Here is a 19,247-nt window from a genome sequence, read left to right on the forward strand (position 1 = left end):
CCCTGGCTCTTCAGTTTTTGCCCGTTTGGGCCTGGAAGCGGGTTAGTAGCTCAGAGCTTCTTCACCCTTACATTTCCTCCAGACTTTCCAGGTCCGGGTCCTTAAAGCTCTGTGTCTGTGCCATTTTTTCTGCTCCAGAGCTTTCACCACTAAAAAGCATGCTCCATAAAGCTCAATCGGAGCAAATGGCCATCTGTAGAAAACACAAATTGCCATTCAGCTTTAAATAGCAGAGGAAATCTCCAGAGCGGAAAAACAGGCACTCAGACACAGAGCTTTAAGTCACAGACCTGAACCTGGAAAGAGTGGGGCGAAAAAGGTCAGTGTGGATAATCTTTTTAGATATTAAGCTATGACACAGGTACTCTCCTGCCTGGAATTCATTTCTGCTACAAGCTTAGTAGGTAGATATTTAGGCTAGTGGTTCTATCTCAGCTGAGGAACCTCAAAGGTCATCCAGCCCAGCCCCCTCCTGCTACAGAAGACTCCCATGCTAAGGCATCCCTGATAGATGGGCCACCCAACCTCTACTTTTAAAGGTCTGACAAAGGAGCGCCTACCAGGGCCGGCTCGTCGTAGACCCCCGGTGGCGCAGAGCACCATGGCGCCGGCCCGCCAGGAGGGCGCCGCGAGCTGCGCCTGCCCGCTGGCCGGCCGGTTCGCCGGTCCGCTGCGCAGCTGCGCGCGGCGCCCACCTACCCACCGCGCTGGGAAACGGGGCGGGAGGGCACCGGAGAGATCGCGCTGTGCCTGCCCGCCCGCCCACCGTGCAGCAGCGCCGCGCCCACCTGCCCAACGCGCTGGGAAACGGGGCGGAAGGGCGCCGGAGAGATCCAACGCACCATGGCAACAGGGGCGCTTAAGACGGCGCTGGCGCCTACCATGTCCCTGTTGGCATTTGGAGTTGAAGGCTGGCAAAAGCTGGATTGAGACAGAATGCTTTCCCTGGATAAAACCGCCCAGAGGCTCTGAGTTACAGAAAACAAGCAGGTTGATAGTTATTAAAGGAAAGACAGGTTGACAGGAAAGATCCCTCGTTCTGTTTAGCTAAGGAGGATTTCCTATAATCCATGCTTGCTCCTGCATCTCAAGAAAAGAGAGGTCCAAAATACGTCTCTGAAAAGGTATCTTGTGGTCAGCTCCCCTCACGAATGTCCCTGTGAGATTCTTGCCTCCTCTGTACCTTCCCAGGGGTGGCAATGTCTCGCACACTACAAAAGACTCCCCTATCTCTCTTTTCTGCCATCAAAGACCACATTGACACATTTGAAGCACTGTGATACCACTTTAACAGTTGTGGCTCGCCCCAAGGAATCCTGGGAAGTGTAGTTTGTCAAGGGTGCTGCTGAGCATTGTTAGGAGAGGCCTATTCCCCTCCCGGAGCTACAATTCCCTGTGAAAAGGGATTGATTGTTAAATCAGTCAGAGAATTTTAGCTCTGGTAAGCCAAGGGATCTCTCCTGACAACTCTCAGTACCCTTAACAGACTACACTTCCCAGAATTCTGTGGGGGGAAGCCATGACTTTTTAAAGTGGTATCATAGTGCTTTAAATGTACTGTATAGTTTGAATGCGGCCAAAGTTTGGTTAAGGAGGAGCCTTGAAACTTCCCATCTTCAGAGCTATTGGACGGCAGACAGACCAGGCACTCAGGTGACAGGTGCATAATATGGTATTTCTATGTATATCATAGCAATGGTTTCAAAATCAGCAGCTGCACATATAGGTTAGCATGTGCAATTTTTATGCAAATCTGCATCCTCCTTTGCATGTTTTTGAGGTGATGTGTTTTCTCTTCTTTTGGCAATGTGTAAGTGACCACCTTAATCTCTCCCCTGGCCACTTGTTAGGGCAAAAGTTCCTTGATCAAAAAGTCTCACTTTGCTCTCTTTCCGGGCGGCCATAGCCGAGGCAGCCGTGGTCAAAATGACGTTCAATCCGTTTGTGACCTCAGACTGCAGCAAGAACCGCACTTCAATGCGCCATCTCACATTTGCAGGAAGGTCATGTCTTCTCCCCTTTCCAAGGAGTCGAGGCAGGAATACAATGTCTGTTCTATGCCCATCCGAAAGGATGATGAAGTCCAAGTCATCCGGGGCCATTACAAAGGGCAGCAGATCAGCAAGGTAGTCCAGGTTTACAGAAAGAAGTATGAATGAGTACAGTGTGTGAAAGCCAATGGCACAACTGTACAGGTCGGCGTTCACCCTGGCAAGGTGGTGATTACAAAACTAAAGCTGGACAAGGATCGTAAGAAAATATTGGAACGTAAAGCAAAGTCTCGCCAAGTTGGCAAAGAGAAAAGAAAGTACAAGGAGGAAACAATTGAGAAGACACAAGGGTAAAATGGACTCATTTGTGAAACCCATTAAAGTTTCAATAAAATCTCAGTTTTCCCAAGTTGTTTGCCCAAGCAAGGGAAGGGCGCCATAAATGTGGCACCACGAGACCAGAAATGTTGTTCTTCAAGGGCAAGATGTTTCCAGAGAAACCTCATAAACCCTACAGGGACCCACCCTCTGCTAACCACTGCTGGTCAGAGTTATAAACAAGACTTTGCCAACCACTATGGTTCAGGGCAATACACCAGCCTATGCCCTGATAAGGAAAATCCTGGCGTGCGGATTTACTCCGCTGCCCAGCTCTTCGCGCTGCCACTCCCCGCGTATCTCTCTGGCCAGCGAAAGAAGGAGTCTCTAGACAATTTAAAGAAGCAAACAGTGGTCAGCAGACCTGATCTTTATTTGTTGCAACAAAGTTCAAACACACAAAGAGTAGGAACCCCAAGCATGGGGTTGCGTGAACTTTTAAGACCTCTCCCCATTTCAACATTTTTCAACAGCATCATCGATACATCCCAAATATGTCACACAAAGTAGGAGTGTTTGGCATGTGGAGACACGGGCCCATCACCCATCCCTGTCAATAACCCCTTTAACTACCCTCTTCCCAAAGAACAATAAGTGTGCATGCACACGAAAGCTCATACCAAAATAAAAACTTAGTTGGTCTTTAAGGTGCTACTGAAGGAATTTTTTTAACAATAAAAGTATTTACACATCCCCTAGCTGCAAGGCTTTCCTGCTCTTCTCCTTTGAAAGTATCAGGATTCAATCCAGCATCCCAATGGGTTTCTTTCTGGGGTGTGTGCTGCCCTTGATTGCCCCCTGCCTCCTATTGTGTGGCTAAATTCACACCTTATGGAGGGCCAAGGAGTACTTGACCTTCTGTTTAAGGGATTATGGAGGCAGGGGGAGCCCTGGATTCCCCTCTTCCAGAGGACCCATTAGCCCAGGCACCATCATCCCTAGCTAACAGGACCAGTGGTCAGGGATGGTGGGAATTGTAGTCCCAAAACTTCTGGAGGGCCGAGTTTGGGGATGCCTGCTTAGCCGTTGGAGCCAAGGAAATCAGTCAAACCGTTGAATTTTGCCAATTATTCAAAGTTTCTACAGTTTTCTATACAGTCATACCTTGGTTTGCGGCCGCAATCCGTTCCAGGGAGCCGGTCGCTCCACGAATCGGTCGCTCCCCGATGCACGCTTCTGCGCACACACGTGCTGCGCAGATCACTTCTGCACATCCGAGCGCTGCGGAACCCGGATGTAAACACTTCCGGGTCCGCAGTGGTCGGAAACCGAAGCGGTTGCAAACGGAGGTATGACTGTACCATAGCTGCCAAGTCTCCCGTATTCCCCGGGAAACCCCCGTTTTTCCAGCTGTCCCCAGCCGAAAAAACGGATTTTTTTGTTTTCCCCCGGTTTATTCTGGCGCGGTGGCCATTTTTTAACTGGGTGGAGCATGCTCAGAAGCGACTTTTGATGCTGCTTTGCCCAGTTCCAAAATGGCTGCAGCGCGACTTCTGGTGCGGTGGCCATTTTGGAACAGGGCAGAGCAGCATCAAAAGTCGCTTCTGAGCATGCTCCACCCAGTTCCAAAATGGTGGCAGCGCTACTTCTGGTCTGCTACTTCCGGTCCAGTCCCTTATTTCTCAGGCCAGAACTTGGCAGGTATGGACTGTACTGCATAGTCAGAGGAAACAGCTTATTGCAACAATTTTATAGGCTGCTTTTCTGAGCCTCTGTGCTGTTGTGTATGCATGGTGCCTGTGTCAACCGTCATTGTCCTGGCCTTAGTCAGAGGCTGTGGTGGGGACTTGGGATTTGGGGGGAGTTGTCTAACTGCCCCCCTCCCCCATTCCTGGTTTTAACAGCTCCATCCCTACCAAAGTATGGCATGCTGTTGCAAGATGAGTGCAGTGGAGATTCGTGAACATGAAACACCGTGAACATCTCTGTACAGCAGATTTCTCACCGTTCTCTCTGGCCACAGGGTTCCTAGGCCCTTAGTAGCTGCATGACAGGCAGAAATTCAACTGGTGCACCCCCAAACAACTTAGATCCAGGATATCTTAATGACCACCAGAGTCCTTATATCCCACCGTGATCCTTGAGATCATTGTGCTTAGTTTCCCACCGGGACTCAACCATGGAGTGTCGCCAACCTCGTGCAGCGGAACAGTCTTCCAGCAGAGATGAAACATGCACCCTCGCTTCTCACTTTCAGGAACGCCGTCCTAAAAGACCTTTGCAGCTGTTTAATCCGCCAGTTGTTTTGATGATTATTTTTTCCTGTTTTAATGGTGCTTTGTGGTTGTACGCGGCCCTGATCTTACGATATGGCAGTGCAGAAACATGTTTATCAATCAACAAAAGGCTGAAATGAGCCGGGGGGGGGGGGAACCACGAATGGATGCAGCTTTCTGTATCAACCTTGGCTAGAAGCTCTCCTTGCAGAAGTGCAGAAGGGGGAGAGAGAGGATTAACCATTAACTCAGCCTCAGATGAATCAGAGGGGAACATCACAAGTTTGACAGCAAGTCAGCTGTTCCCTCCTCCTCTTGTTCTTCTCTGTGCTGTTTGAACTGCCGATTCTCAGAGCAATGGAAACTGAGCCCCACCTACCCACCCCCGCTTCTGTTTAGCCTCTGGATAAGGTTGGGCAGCCAGCCTGCTTCCTTCTAAGCTATATTTGGATCTGGCCTAACAAACGCTGCCAGTCATAAACTCCCAACAATGATTTTTTTCCAGGACTGCCAAGCGTTTGCTTTTAAGAACATCAGAAGATCAGGCCAATCGCTCCAGTATCCTGCTCCCACAGAGGCCAGCCAGATGCCCATGCAAAGCTCAGAGGCACTACCTGTTGCTCCTACACTTTCCAGGTTTCTTGGCTTTTAATTTAGTATTGTGTGGTGAGGAAATCAGACAAAGGTTGCCAGCTAGGTGTGGCATGCAGTACAGTGGCATCGCATTCGGGGGAAACAGAGCAGCCACACGTCAAAACAACAACAACAACAACAAACAACAACAAAACCCAACCCCGTGCAACGATCCTTAAATCCTGCCAGATTTACATTTCTTGGTGTTTTTCGTTAGCAGGAGGCAAATCTACCCATTTCGGTTTCTCTCAGTTTCTCCTTTTCCCAGTCCAAAGTTCAGTTCTTGGCATTTCCACATCAGTTTGCAATAAAACGAAAACAAAAAGTCCTCCAGAAAATTCACCCACTTCTTAGTGTGAATTTCTCCTAACGCAAATATGTTCGTGTTGCATTTTGTCCAATGTGCACATTTTTGCAGAGCAATTCTTCCAAATGTAATGCAATTCTTCTACGTTATTCTCTCTGATAGATACACTTTTACACATGCTTTTTTACCCTAGTGTTTTGGCTGGAGAACTAGTCTTGGCTGGAGAACTGCCTTGTGAAATCTGGAGATTTCTCCTCGCATACACACTTGGAATTTCTCTTAATATATAGATTTTTGCAAAGTAATTTCCCCTAATAGAATGCATTTTCAATGCTACTTTCACTAAAATGTGCATGGGGGGTGGAAGTTTATCTTAGTATATAGATGTTGCATGCATTACTCGGACGGAGGACCGCATCGCAAGATCCAGAGATGTACAAAGCTTTAAGGATGGTTCTCTGACCCTGCCAGAGCATCCTGCCTCCTTTTCTAAGCCAGGCAGAAGCTTCCCGAGCTTCGGGAAGGAGGCGCGAGGCTCTGATTCGGTGGAGGTGAGATGTCGGTACTGCAAACCTGTGCATACCGCCAGAAAAAAAAAGCACTGTGTAGACGTCATGGGTTTTCAGTGCATGGAGAGATGCAGTGGTAGCTGCCAAAACCTGCAGATCAACTCGTCATTTGAGGCACTGCTAACACAGCCTGGTTGAAAGATTTGTGGTGCTGTCCACAAACACACACAGCACAATTTACCTGCAAGGGTATGTGTTCCTGTGCCGGAAGCATAACTCAGTAAATGAGTTTATATTTTGTTTCCCAAGTAACCTTGGCTCTTTAAGACCTGAAAGAAAATGAGGTCTTGAAAGCTAGAGAACAAACAGCCTGAAAAGTGTGTCAGTAATGGGCTTGGGATTTTTTTTTGTTTTTTTTATAAAGCCCTTGATAAAAAATGAAAGGAAGAAGAGGCAAGATCGTGACTTTCAAAGAGCTTTAAGGTCTGCCAGCATCTCTTCTTCTGCGTAACGTGATTCCATTTTCCATATATCAACTGACCTCCACAAGGCCACTGATGCAATTCAGGGAGGAAAATCCCAGGTGGAGCTTGGAGACGGCTGAAGCTGCTAGGGTTTTGTTTTCCTTGAAAAGCCTCCTGTGCCCTGCAATGGATGCAGATATTCAACAGGGGAAGCTTCTTCATCAGTGCCTCTCCATGACCCATAAAATGCCCGTTATAGAGGCGGAAGAGCCCCGCCAAAAAAAGACAGTGGCAACCTCAGTCCTCCTCCCTGTAACATCAAAACAGAGTCTAATATATTTGTGGGAAGAATGAGCCATGCCAGGGATGAAGGACAACTGTAGTAAACAAAGCTTGGCTTCTTTCCAGCGAACCTAGTGCTGTGGAAGTGGTGTGACGGTTCCATTATCAGCCTTTGAACCTTGCACTGAACCACAATATCTGGCCTTCCCTGCTGAGATCGAAAGAGATTAAGCCAATTTAAATGTACTACAGAGGAGAGTTTCTCACTGACCCAGTTAGGAAGAAAATGGCTTGACCACCTCTTGTGTCTTCAACGGCAGCTTAATCTTCAGGAGATGCTCTTTTTTTACAGCAGTAGAGGAGCTTTGCCACCTGGTAATGTCAGCAGATCCAGCTGTTGTTAAATGCAGAAGAGCAGTAGTAAGGCAGAAAGTTGGCAGCCTTGATTTCCAGACCTGTGGGGCTTTTTGGCACTAAGGTTGTGAACTTTCTGAGGGTAATCCATCCTTAGCATCAACTAAGATAAGCCCTCGTTTGCACATGATAAAGTTTATCTCCAGTAGGGTGAAAGTCTTGAATTTCTACAAATCAAGTTGCTGCAACAGGCAGAGAGAACATGCAAATACTGAATCAATAAGACATGTCTCTTCTGCCTCCTGCCCCCACCCTGTCAATAAATTGCATAGTAACAGGTCCGAAACCTCAAGAGCTTTGGGTCACCTCCATATAACCTGTTTACTGAGCATCCATCCTGCTTTCTTTGCGCATAGTTTGTGGCATGTTATACAGCATTGATTGCTTAATGAGCATTCATTCATATTTCTTTATGATTTTCTTTGGCAATCCCTCGTAGCTGAGTAAGATTGTCGTCCATAAACACAGTTTTAACCATGAGTCCGTAAGTGACTGTGGAGGTCAATTCTGGATCCACACGTCCATCCACAGTGGCAGCATTGGATTCCGGGTAGGAGTTGATCACGGTGTGGATTTGCCAAGTGTGCCTTCCTCTTAGCACGTTTCTCCCTTGCATCCTGAGTTTGAATGTCTTCAAAGCCCATGACACCTTTGGTAAAGGCTGTTCTCCAATTGGAGCGCTCGCAGGCCAGTGTTTCCCAGTTGTTGGTGTTTATGCTACAATTTTTTAGATTTGCCTTGAGACAGTCTTTAAACCTCTTTTGCTGACCTCCAGCATTACGCTTTCCATTTTTAAGTTCAGAATAGAGTAGTTGCTTTCGAAGACGATCATCAGGCATCCACACAATATGACTAGTCCAACAAAGTTGATGTTGAAGAATCATTGCTTGAACACTGGTGATCTTTGCTTCTTTCAGTACACTGGTATTAGTTCACCTGTCTTCCCAAGTGGTGTGCAAAAATCTTTCGAGGAGTTGGAGATGGCATTTATAAGTGGTCCATGTTTCCCAGTAAGGTTGGCAGTACAATTTCTTTGTGCAGAAGATATACAACAGCCATGTACACACTCCTGTCTACTCTGCATCCAGCAAGCTCCCACAGTTGGTTTGGGAAGCCAAGTTCGCATCTTGTGTCAGCCACAATCCATCTCTATCTTGTATATAACCCATTGCTACTTAGGAAATACAGCAAACCAGCTTTGATACAAATTAAGAAAGAAAGTAAAAACACACAATCTAGCTGTGTTTTAAGCCAGTAATGCATATACATTCAACATTGTATCAAGCAATTGCTCATTGGTTGGTTTGTCTGTCTGTTTGTTGCAGTTATACCCCAGCCTTTTCTCCAAGGAGTTCACACACAACAACCCTGTGAGGTAGGTTAGGCTGAGAGGCAGTGTGACTGGCCCAAGGACACCCAGCAAGCCAAGTGAGGATTTGAACCCTGGTCCATCCCAGGTCCTAGTGCGACACTCTAACCCAGGCACCCCCAAACTGCGGCCCTCCAGATGTTTTGGCCTACAACTCCCATGATCCCTAGCTAACAGGGATCATGGTCAGGGATGATGGGAATTGTAGTCCAAAACATCTGGAGGGCTGAAGTTTGGGGGTGCCTGCTCTAACCACTACACCACACTGGCTCCCACATTTGCCACCCCTATTCCAGCAAGTTTGGAAAACTCAGCAATGGCCAGAGGATTGGAGAAGATCAGTCTACATCCCAATTCCAAAGAAGGGCAGTGCCAAAGAATGCTCCAACTACTGCACAGTTGCGCTCATTTCACACGCTAGCAAGGTTATGCTTAAAATTCTACAAGGAAGGCTTAGGCAGTATGTGGACCGAGAACTCCCAGAAGTGCAAGCTGGATTTTGAAGGGGCAGAGGAACCAGAGACCAAATAGCAAACATGCGCTGGATTATGCAGAAAGCTAGAGAGTTCCAGAAAAATGTCTACTTCTGCTTCATTGACTATGCAAAAGCCTTTGACTGTGTCGACCACAGCAAACTATGGCAAGTTCTTAAAGAAATGGGAGTGTCTGATCGCCTCATCTGTCTCCTGAGAAATCTCTATGTGGGACAAGAAGCTACAGTTAGAACTGGATATGGAACAACTGATTGGTTCAAAATTGGGAAAGGAGTACGACAAGGTTGTATATTGTCTCCCTGCTTATTTAACTTATATGCAGAATTCATCATGCGAAAGGCTGGACTAGATGAATCCCAAACTGGAATTAAGATTGCCGGAAGAAATATCAACAACCTCAGATATGCAGATGACACAACTTTGATGGCAGAAAGTGAGGAGGAATTAAAGAACCTTTTAACGAGGGTGAAAGAGGAGAGCACAAAATATGGTATGAAGCTCAACATCAAAAAAACCAAGATCATGGCCACTGGTCCCATCACCTCCTGGCAAATAGAAGGGGAAGAAATGGAGGCAGTGAGAGATTTTACTTTCTTGGGCTCCTTGATCACTGCAGATGGTGACAGTAGTCACGAAATTAAAAGACGCCTGCTTCTTGGGAGAAAAGCAATGACAAACCTAGACAGCATCTTAAAAAGCAGAGACATCACCTTGCCGACAAAGGTCCGTATAGTTAAAGCTATGGTTTTCCCAGTAGTGATGTATGGAAGTGAGAGCTGGACCATAAAGAAGGCTGATCGCCGAAGAATTGATGCTTTTGAATTATGGTGCTGGAGGAGACTCTTGAGAGTCTCATGGACTGCAAGAAGATCAAACCTATCCATTCTGAAGGAAATCAGCCCTGAGTGCTCACTGGAAGGACAGATCATGAAGCTGAGGCTCCAATACTTTGGTCACCTCATGAGAAGAGAAGACTCCCTGGAAAAGACCCTGATGTTGGGAAAGATTGAGGGCACTAGGAGAAGGGGATGACAGAGGACGAGATGGTTCGACAGTGTTCTCGAAGCTACGAACAAGAGTTTGACCAAACTGCGGGAGGCAGTGGAAGACAGGAGTGCCTGGCGTGCTCTGGTCCATAGGGTCACGAAGAGTCGGACACGACTAAACGACAACAACAACTTCCAAGAACATTATTATCCTGTCACTTTTCTTACTGCAAACAGTCTGGGGTTTCATTTGTTTGTTTTTACTCTTAAATGCATAACCCTAATTCACCCCATCAAACTGAATCCCATCTACATCAGCCCAGGAGCATCGCTGGTGTGCGTATGACCCTGTCGTCTTTTAGCAAGGACCGAAACCAGAAAAAGAGGGAGTCTTCCTGGTGGTGGTGACATGATACAGTCAGAAAGCGTACACACCTGCTGTATTCTTTTAAACCAGGTTTTTAAAAAATCAGGTCTGGTTCCTTTAGGGCTGGGAGAAAAGAGATGCTACCCAGTGGTGACTTATGACCCAGCAATGAAACTGGCAAGTGATGCATTCTAGAGAATAATCTCCATCATTGTAAGGAAGTACATATTTCTTAAAGTTCACAAGAAGCATTACCGAAACATGCCATTCTTATTGACTCTATTCAATTTGAGGTGCGGGTTTTCTTCTTCTTAAGTGCTCTCATTTCTTTGTTCCAGGCCTCTCCCTTCCGGGCACTCCTGAAACGCTCGGCTCCAACTCATCTCATTCCTTCTCGGTGAATTATTTAGATGCCATTTCCTGGAATCTCATTTCTTTCGTTTCTCCACTAGCCAAAAGCTGAGAGATGAAAGAGAAGGCACTCTCCACTAACACAGCCCTATTCCTCCACTGACTGGCTTCTTCCTCAGACGACTGAAAATTCAGCTGTCGTTTATGGGCAGAAGTCATCCTATAAAACATGGCATCAGTCTAGAGAAGAACCAGACAGGGATATATATATGATGCAACTCTGCGACAGACCCAGACGGGGTTTAAATTATTATGTTTGGCAGTCTAAGCTGACAAGAGCTATTGATTAAATCAGTAAAACTGGCCCTTTCATTTAGCAGGTCGAAAAGGGAGAATTTTGACATGCGTACAGCAGGCATGGGGAATGTGCAGCCTTCCAGATGTTGGTGGACTCCATCTTCCATCATCCCCCACTATTAAGGACTGCTGGCTGGGGCTGATGGGAGTTGGAGTCCAACACTCGTAGAGCCACAGGTTCCCCCTCTGAGTCAATTCCGACACACGTCAATTCTACAATTCTATGATTCTTTTTTAATAATAATAATAATAATAATAATAATAATAATATTTATTTTACAAGTACAGCATTATAACAATACAAAACACATATCCATATTTGGAGATTTCTCCAGATCTCTAGACTTCCCACCTTCCCCTCCATGGGTCCTGTTATAAACCATTTCAACTGCATATTATTTCATCATCCAACTTTTACGTCTCTCCTTTTTATCCATAATATCTTCTACATTACAAGTGTTATTTCAATCCTGCTAATGTTTTCATCTACGTACAGTGGTCTCAAGTAAATTATAATTCCCCCCCCCATTCTTTATTGAAGTTTTGTTCTTCTTGGTTCCTGAGCTTTCTGCTCAGTTTTGCCATTTCGGAATAGTCCCAACAGTTTAGTTTGCCATTCTTCTCTAGTAGGAACTTTATCTTCTTTCCATCTCTGGGCTGGTAACATCCGTGTGGCTGTCATCGCATACATGAAGTCTTTTCTGCTCCTTTGGGATCTTGGTACCTACAATGCCTAATAAAAAAGCTTCTATTTTTTTGGTTTGTTTGTTGTTGTTTTCACAAAAGTTATTTTAAACATTTTTTTTCAGTTCATTATACATCGTTTCCCAAAAGGCCTTTATTAGATTACATGACCACCACATATGATCAAAGGCGCCTTCTTTTCTTTACATTTCCAACAGATATTTGTGCTTGTCTCATACATTTTTGCTAACTTCCTAGGAGTCAAATTCCACTGGTACATCATTTACTTTCAGCGTACAACATGCCAAGTATGATTCTATGGTTCTATCTCTGCCCTGTGCCCTTGTTGGTTGAGTAAAGAGGGGAATTTCAGCAAATGCTACTTCTTAGACAGGGGGTGGTGGCGGGGAGGAGCAAAGCTGGACCTGCTGAAATTTCCTCCTCTGCTCAGAGTGTTTGGAGAGCCTCAGGATTCCCCCTGATCTCTGGCTTAGACACACTGTCCTGAAGTTCACTCCTCATCTTAGAACCCTATTTTTTCTTTGCCACAGCTCCCCATCACTGCATGTGAGTGGACCAGTCAAGGCTTAAAACAGGGGTGGGCGAACTCAGACTCAGGCCATGGTGTCATGGTCTGGGGTTGAGGGGCGGGGGTCAAAGACCCCTTCAGGGCAGTCTTAAGCGTATCTGGCGCCGTGGTGCAAAGATCCCTCCAGCACCCCCACACACATTTCCCTCCCAGTGGGCAGCAGCTGGAGGGCGGCTCCTCTGGTGGGGAGGAGGCTCCGGGCGCGGTGTGGCATGGCAGAGGCGGACGAGGGCAGTGAGCTGGTGCCGGGCGGCACCGCGTCCAGCCTCCGCCTCTTCCCTGGCGCCCTCCAAAACGTGGCGCCGTGGCGCCGTGCACCACTAGCCTCTATTGGTAAGATGCCCCTGGACCCCTTACTATTTCCACAGCAGGGTCTCTGTCTCCAGAGTCCGAGGGCCACTTGGTCAGCATGAGTGGGGAGCTTTTTAGCCCCTGTGAAGGAGTCTCCTCCCCCATTGTGTCAACTGGAGCCAATCAGAGGGGAAGGGGGCGAAACTGCCGCAGAGGATGGGCTCCTAGGGTCACTCTGGAGAAGGAATGCAGGAGCAACGCCAAGGAGTTGTGGTTCTTTATGCTCCAAAGCTAAGCATTTAGAAACTCTGAAAACACAAGGGGCTACTCATTCAAGAGGATAATGTGCGACTTCTGTTACATACAATGGAACGTCAAGGAAAGCACGGCTTAAGTCCCTCTGAGAGAAAATTTGGAGCACTCCAAATCATTTGCCCATGCACATACACAGAAAATGGTATTATCTGTTATGTATTCAGTGGTCTGCGTTTGCCTGAGCTTGAGTCTGGACCGGGGTTCAGCAACCTTTTTCAGCCGTGGGCCGGTCCACCGTCCCTCAGACCATGTGGGAGGCCGGACTATATTTAACTCTGTCTCGGGAGTTAATGGAGGAGAGGGCCTTTGGGGGTGAAGTCAAACTGTTGGAAGGTTGCAGTGCCTGCTGTGGCTGTAGAGACCGATATGGGAGAGACATGCTTTGTTGCAGCTGGGACAGGTGAAGGTGTCCAGTTGTGTTGCTGCAGATGCACCCTAGCATTTCTTCTCTCTGTGCTCCTCCCAGAGGTCATTCATCCACTGGTCACTGCTACAAATGACCCGCATCTCCACAGTGAGCTTTGCTCAAAGTGGCTCACCACAGAAATCCACTTATTCTTAAAACATTGCAGGGCTGTTAGAGGGTGCAGATATAGGTGCACAGGATCATAGAAATGTCGGGTTGCAATGCAAGGATATTGGACATGAATATGTTTAAATGTTACCGTAGAAAACTGGGCTCTGCAACGGTCGCTTGGTTGGTGTGAAAGTGAAGAGCCTTTGTCTGAAAAAAAGTTGATGACAACTGCTGTGGGCTGCAAGCCAGGCGAAGGAAACTGATCGCCAAGCTCTCCTCTCTCTCCCTAACTGTTACTCATTAGATCTGTCAACCATCCTGTATCTCCGAAACGGTGTGTCTAGACCGGTGGAATCTGAACTCGGCATGGCAGGTATTTCTTACTAGGCTGGTATAGAATGTTGCTGCTTGGTGAGTCCCCCGTAGAGAGAGCGGGAGACACAGACCAGGTAAGGTGATCGTTTCCTTGGAAGTTGGCACGGAACAGGGTATTGCCTTACCCAATCCCAACGTTGCTTACTAGCTTTTCATTAACTGCTCGGAGCATTTTATGACCTTTTGAAGAATGGCTAGAAAGCTGCCACTCCTTCTTGCCAATATTGCAGGGGTGACGCACTCGTGGTTCTTCGGAGAGATAGGTGGCGATTGTCGGTGCGATGGCACCATGAAATCTGACCACGGAAGCAAATTTCGAAGTGCAGCAAGTCAACCCAAGACTTTATAGCCACACCCTTCCTAATGTTGCAGGCACACCTTGCATTTTGTGTCCCTCTAAATAGTTTATTAAGGGTGTGGGGGAATTGTAGCTTGGTGAGGGGCGAATTAAGGTCCACAAGATTCTTGGGTGTGGGGTATCACGCGGATGCTGTGGATGTGACCTTTGGCTATAATGCAAAAAAGAACTTTTGACACATATAAACATCATAGCTTCAATACCAAGGCTGAACATCCAGTCTGATGAAGAGTTCTTTTGGTCTCAAAAGCTCATGGTCTCTTTCAAATTAAGGGTTGCTGTTTAACCCTTTGCCATTCGTGCCAGTTTAATTTACGACTTAGAATCATAAAATCATAGTTGGAAGGGACCCAGGGCTCATTCCTGCAATGCAGGAATCTCAAAAAGTCTTCCTTTCTTGGCTTGGTGTATTAGGTGGGTTCCTCTCTGAGAAAACCCGATTTATTTACCATACAGAGGATTGGAAAATAGCAGACCAGGAGATGATGGCATTACCTCTTCTGTGAAATAGGTGGTGTCACTCTTTGTCCCTGCCCAGCTACACCACTCCTCAGAATCTGGTGGCTGTGTAGAATTGTGATAATCTTGGCTTTTTTGTGATTAATAAAGAGCAAGTTCCTAGACCTCGTTGATACATAGATGACAAAGGCCTAGAACAATATAAGTACCTGGGAGAGTTGGAAGGGACCACGAGGGTCATCTAGTCCAACCCCCTGCAATGCAAGAATGTTTCACCCAACATGGGGCTCAAACCCACGATCCTGAGATTGAGAGTCACATGCACAATTGAGCTATCTGTTGGGGACATTTGCTAAATTCCAAGGACCTGACAATCATTTCAGTAGTCCTAATATAGAAATAGACAAGGCATAGCTCTAGTTTTGCTAATTCCTGCTTTCTGGTCATGGCAGAAACACCGATCCATTTACACATACTTTTCAAGTCCATTCTAGACGTCTGGGTTAGGTTCAAAACAATGGGACAAGCGAAAACGTTTCCTATGTATTGCCTTTGATGTTAGGTTGCCCCGAAGTGGCTACATTTGGAACTGCAGCCTCCAAAATCACCTTGCATTAGATTACTGCATCTTGGCAGGTAAGATTATTATTTTAAAAAGAAAAAAAACTTTGAATGTTGTCAAACCTGATGTTTTGTTTCCATAGCAAAGGAACAGGATTCCAAGGCATAAGGAAGAGGAAATAATAAAAATTAAAACTGTCATGTCGCACACAATTACTTGGCAAGAAGCTGCATGGAAATCGAGGGAAATTGCTTCAAAGTAAATAGGAGCTTTGGGCTGAATCATGTATAGCTTATGAGAAAGGTCGTGAACTTTTGGGCAGAAGGCCAAGAACTACCCACAGTGCGTTTCTAAGGCTGAGTGCACACCGTAGATTTAAAGCACGTTTAAATCTGATTATACATTATACCCCTTCTCCCCCCCCCAAAAAAAATAATCCTATGAACTGTAGTTTGCTAAGGTTGCTGGAGCTTGTGCCTCTGGGAGGGGTAAACTCCAGATCCCAGGATTCTTTGGGAGGGAAAAAATTTGATAGTCTGCACTTCTGATAAGATCTGATTCAGTGGGTATATCAGATTTTCGTCAGGCACAGCTGCAGAAGGATGAGAAAAGCTCTCAGACGCAGTGGAATTGATTGGTACAGAATACAATCAAAGTATGGGTCAAATGAAAATATGAGAAAGCTCATAATCTAAACTCTCTGTAAGTTTTGTGCAAGCAAATCCGGATGAATGTGCCCCAAAAATCGATTGTCTGGAGGACCCTTCATCACCCCGACCACTGGCCATGCTGGCTGGGGCTCATGGGAGTTGGAGACCAAGAATCATAGAATCGTAGAATTCGAAGGGACCCCAAGGATCATCCAGTCAAACCCGCTACAATGTAAGAACATTGTCTAACTACAACTCCCATCATCCCTGACCATTGGCCATGCTGGCTGTTGGGAGTTGAAATCAGACAACATCGGGGAGGGGGGCGGTGCTTCCATACCCCTTCTCTCCTTCATGGGAAAATAACGAGAGTACAACTGGATTCTATAGCAAGGGTGGCAAGATGAATAGATATCCTAGGAGCACCTGGGTGCTCTTTTAATTAAGGAAGCAAGCAAGCATCAGACTCCATCATTATAAGCCTCAAAATTTTATAGCATGTCAAAATTAACAATCACGCCATTCTTTTGCTTGTTTGGGCAGGCCTTCTCTCCCATGAAACAGGATGTTTTGTCCTCAAAGAGGATCTCGGCAACACTAACAAAACAATAATAATCCCCATACCAGGAAACTGGCCCTGGGGTGAGTGCCATCAAAGTCTTGTTGACACTGGTGGGGCATCGTGCTTGGCTGGTTTGCCAGACGGGCACCAAAAGGGGGAGGGGGGAATATGAGGGTCACACAGGAACAGCTCCCAGCCAGGGGACGGATCCGCAGCTGAGATCCAGTCAGGTCCTGCTTCCAGGCATTTGGTTGGCCGCTGTAAGAACAGGATGTTGGACTAGATGGGCCACTAGCCAAGCCAAATCCATCGCCAGGAACTTAACTGCCCAATCAGCTTCTTGACCTGGGAGGGGGCACGTTCTTGCCCTCTGCCTCAGGCAGCAAAACAACTTGGCTCGGACTATTGGATTGTCAACTTGCAACCTGACCGCTCCACCTGCACCTTTACATTTCCAGCTGTGGTGATTACAGGTAGGTAGCCGTGTTGGTCTGGATCGAAGTAAAATAAAAAAATTCCTTCAGTAGCACCTTAAAGACCAACTAAGTTTTTATTTTGGTATGAGCTTTCGTGTGCATGCACACTTCTTCAGATACGAATATATGGTTATATGGTAACAGATATATGGTTTATTTACCCCCAGCTGTGGTGAGATATGGCAGCGACCACTTCCCTGCCTGTCCTACCTCCCCAATCTTTTTGTCCCCCCCCCTTCACTATAGCAGGTTTGCTAGACAGGCTGCACAAGTGGGGAGGGGGGGGAGGAGGAGGAGGAGGAGGAGGAGGAGGAGGAGGAGGAGGAGGAGGAGGAGGAGGAGGAGGAGGAGGAGGAGGAGGAGGAGGAAAGGACCGGGATAGCGAGTGAGGAAGCCACCACCAGCATCTTGTGACAACTCTACACAACTGGTTGTACCAGCGGCAGCACACAACGTTGTCTGTCCCAGCCTCCTCCTCCTCTTTATTATTTTCTTCAAAACAATAATCTATTATACTATACTATACTATGATATTGTTACACGCCAGCCCAGTCTCTGAGCAGTGCGAGATCCCAGGGGTTCCAGGGCAGGGTTCATGGTTCCTTTTGGGAATAAGTCACAGAGGAGACTGTGGTGTCTTTAGGATATATGGTTTATTTACCCGTATGTACCACATGAGACTGCGTTGGAGGGGGTTCACAGCATCAACACCCAAAAGGGTCTTTGTTTCTCCTATAACTGCAGCCTTGGATTCAAGCAGAAACCAAAACATTGCTCTCAAGCACTGCTCTGACTCTCTCTCCAGCTTGCTCCTTTTCCTATCACCGGCAAACTCTAAATTCTGCTTCGTTGTTCTAACTGCAAGCTCGAGGAGGGGCCCAGTGTCGTAGCGGGGTGGGCAGAGGGGCAGTGGCCCTGGGCACAAAATTCTAAAGGGGTGCAACCAGATACAACAGTTCTTGGACTGGCCAAGCTGGGAGGTGGTGGCGCTGCCAAACCGAGAAGGTGCACACACAGCTATCACAGGCTCTGCACACGCCCCCGGCACGTGCCTCCACCCCAGCTGCCCGGTCCACCAGGGGAGTGTAACACTTGCTCTGCTCCGGGCACCAGCAACCCATGCTACACCACTGGAGGGTCCTCACACTGAGTATCTTTATTTTGTTCTCCTCAGTGGCCCTTCAACCAGGATATCACCTCATAGCATCATAGATTAAGTGGAGATTGCACATTACGGCTGACTGTGCCCCCACCCTGGGAGAATTCTGTGCCCCCACACTTCTGTCTGCCCTCCATTTCGCTTCCATATAGAAACGTCACTCTCCAACTGCAGACCTTCCAAGTGTCCCTATTTTTCAGGGACATCCCTGATTTAGAGAAGCCGTCCCAGTTTCTGATTTGATCCTGGAATGTCCCGCTTTTCCTTAGGGCGTCCCTATTTTCATCGGAGAAATGTTGGAGGGTATGGAGTTTTCCAACCCCTGAACCGCCTGAAGGCAATCCTGTATAGGGAAGTTTTTAAAATGTTTTATTATGTTTTTGTATGTGTCAGAGGCTGCCCAGAGTGGGTGGGGCAACCCAGTGAGATGTGTGGGGTTATTGTTGTTTAGTTGTGTCCGACTCTTCGTGACCCCATGGACCATAGCACGCCAGGCACTCCTGTCTTGCACTGCCTCCCGCAGTTTGGTCAAACTCATGTTCGTAGCTTCGAGAACACTGTCCAACCATCTCGTCCTCTGTCGTCCCCTTCTCCTAGTGCCCTCAATCTTTCCCAACATCAGGGTCTTTTCCAAGGATTCTTCTCTTCTCATGAGGTGGCCAAAGTATTGGAGCCTCAGCTTCACGATCTGTCCTTCCAGGGAGCACTCAGGGCTGATTTCCTTAAGAATGGATAGGTTTGATCTTCTTGCAGTCCATGGGACTCTCAAGAGTCTCCTCCAGCACCATAATTCAAAATGTGTGGGGTATAAATAGTAAAAATTATCATTATGGAACAGGACTTCCCTATTTCCATCGGAGAAATGTTGGAGGGTATGCAATTGGTTTCTATCAATCCTGTCAAACCAGCCAATCCACACTTTTAAACTACAGCCCCATTGCTGAAGGGTGAATTTCGAACGGTGGCTGAGCTCCTCTTTGTGTACTGAAAGTGCAAATTAGGTAACTTGGCCTTTCGATGCAGACTGAATCAAATGGCTCCCCCATCTGTACTTGGGACTTGCTCCAGGAAATCCCCCTCAAGTGCTTTTTGCCTGGCTGGAATATGTCCTTGAATGCCTCTTGCCTGCTTC

At 47.0% G+C, this 19,247-nt stretch overlaps 1 pseudogene; it reads left to right on the top strand.

Moving 5' to 3' along the window:
• The first annotated feature begins 1,525 nt into the window (after positions 1 to 1,525).
• On the top strand, positions 1,526 to 2,944 carry LOC132592375 (large ribosomal subunit protein uL24-like; annotated as a pseudogene).
• The last annotated feature ends 16,303 nt before the right edge of the window (positions 2,945 to 19,247 follow it).

Source organism: Zootoca vivipara, chromosome 6 (genome assembly GCF_963506605.1).
Source record: "Zootoca vivipara chromosome 6, rZooViv1.1, whole genome shotgun sequence".
In the NCBI taxonomy this organism is placed as follows: domain Eukaryota; kingdom Metazoa; phylum Chordata; class Lepidosauria; order Squamata; family Lacertidae; genus Zootoca; species Zootoca vivipara.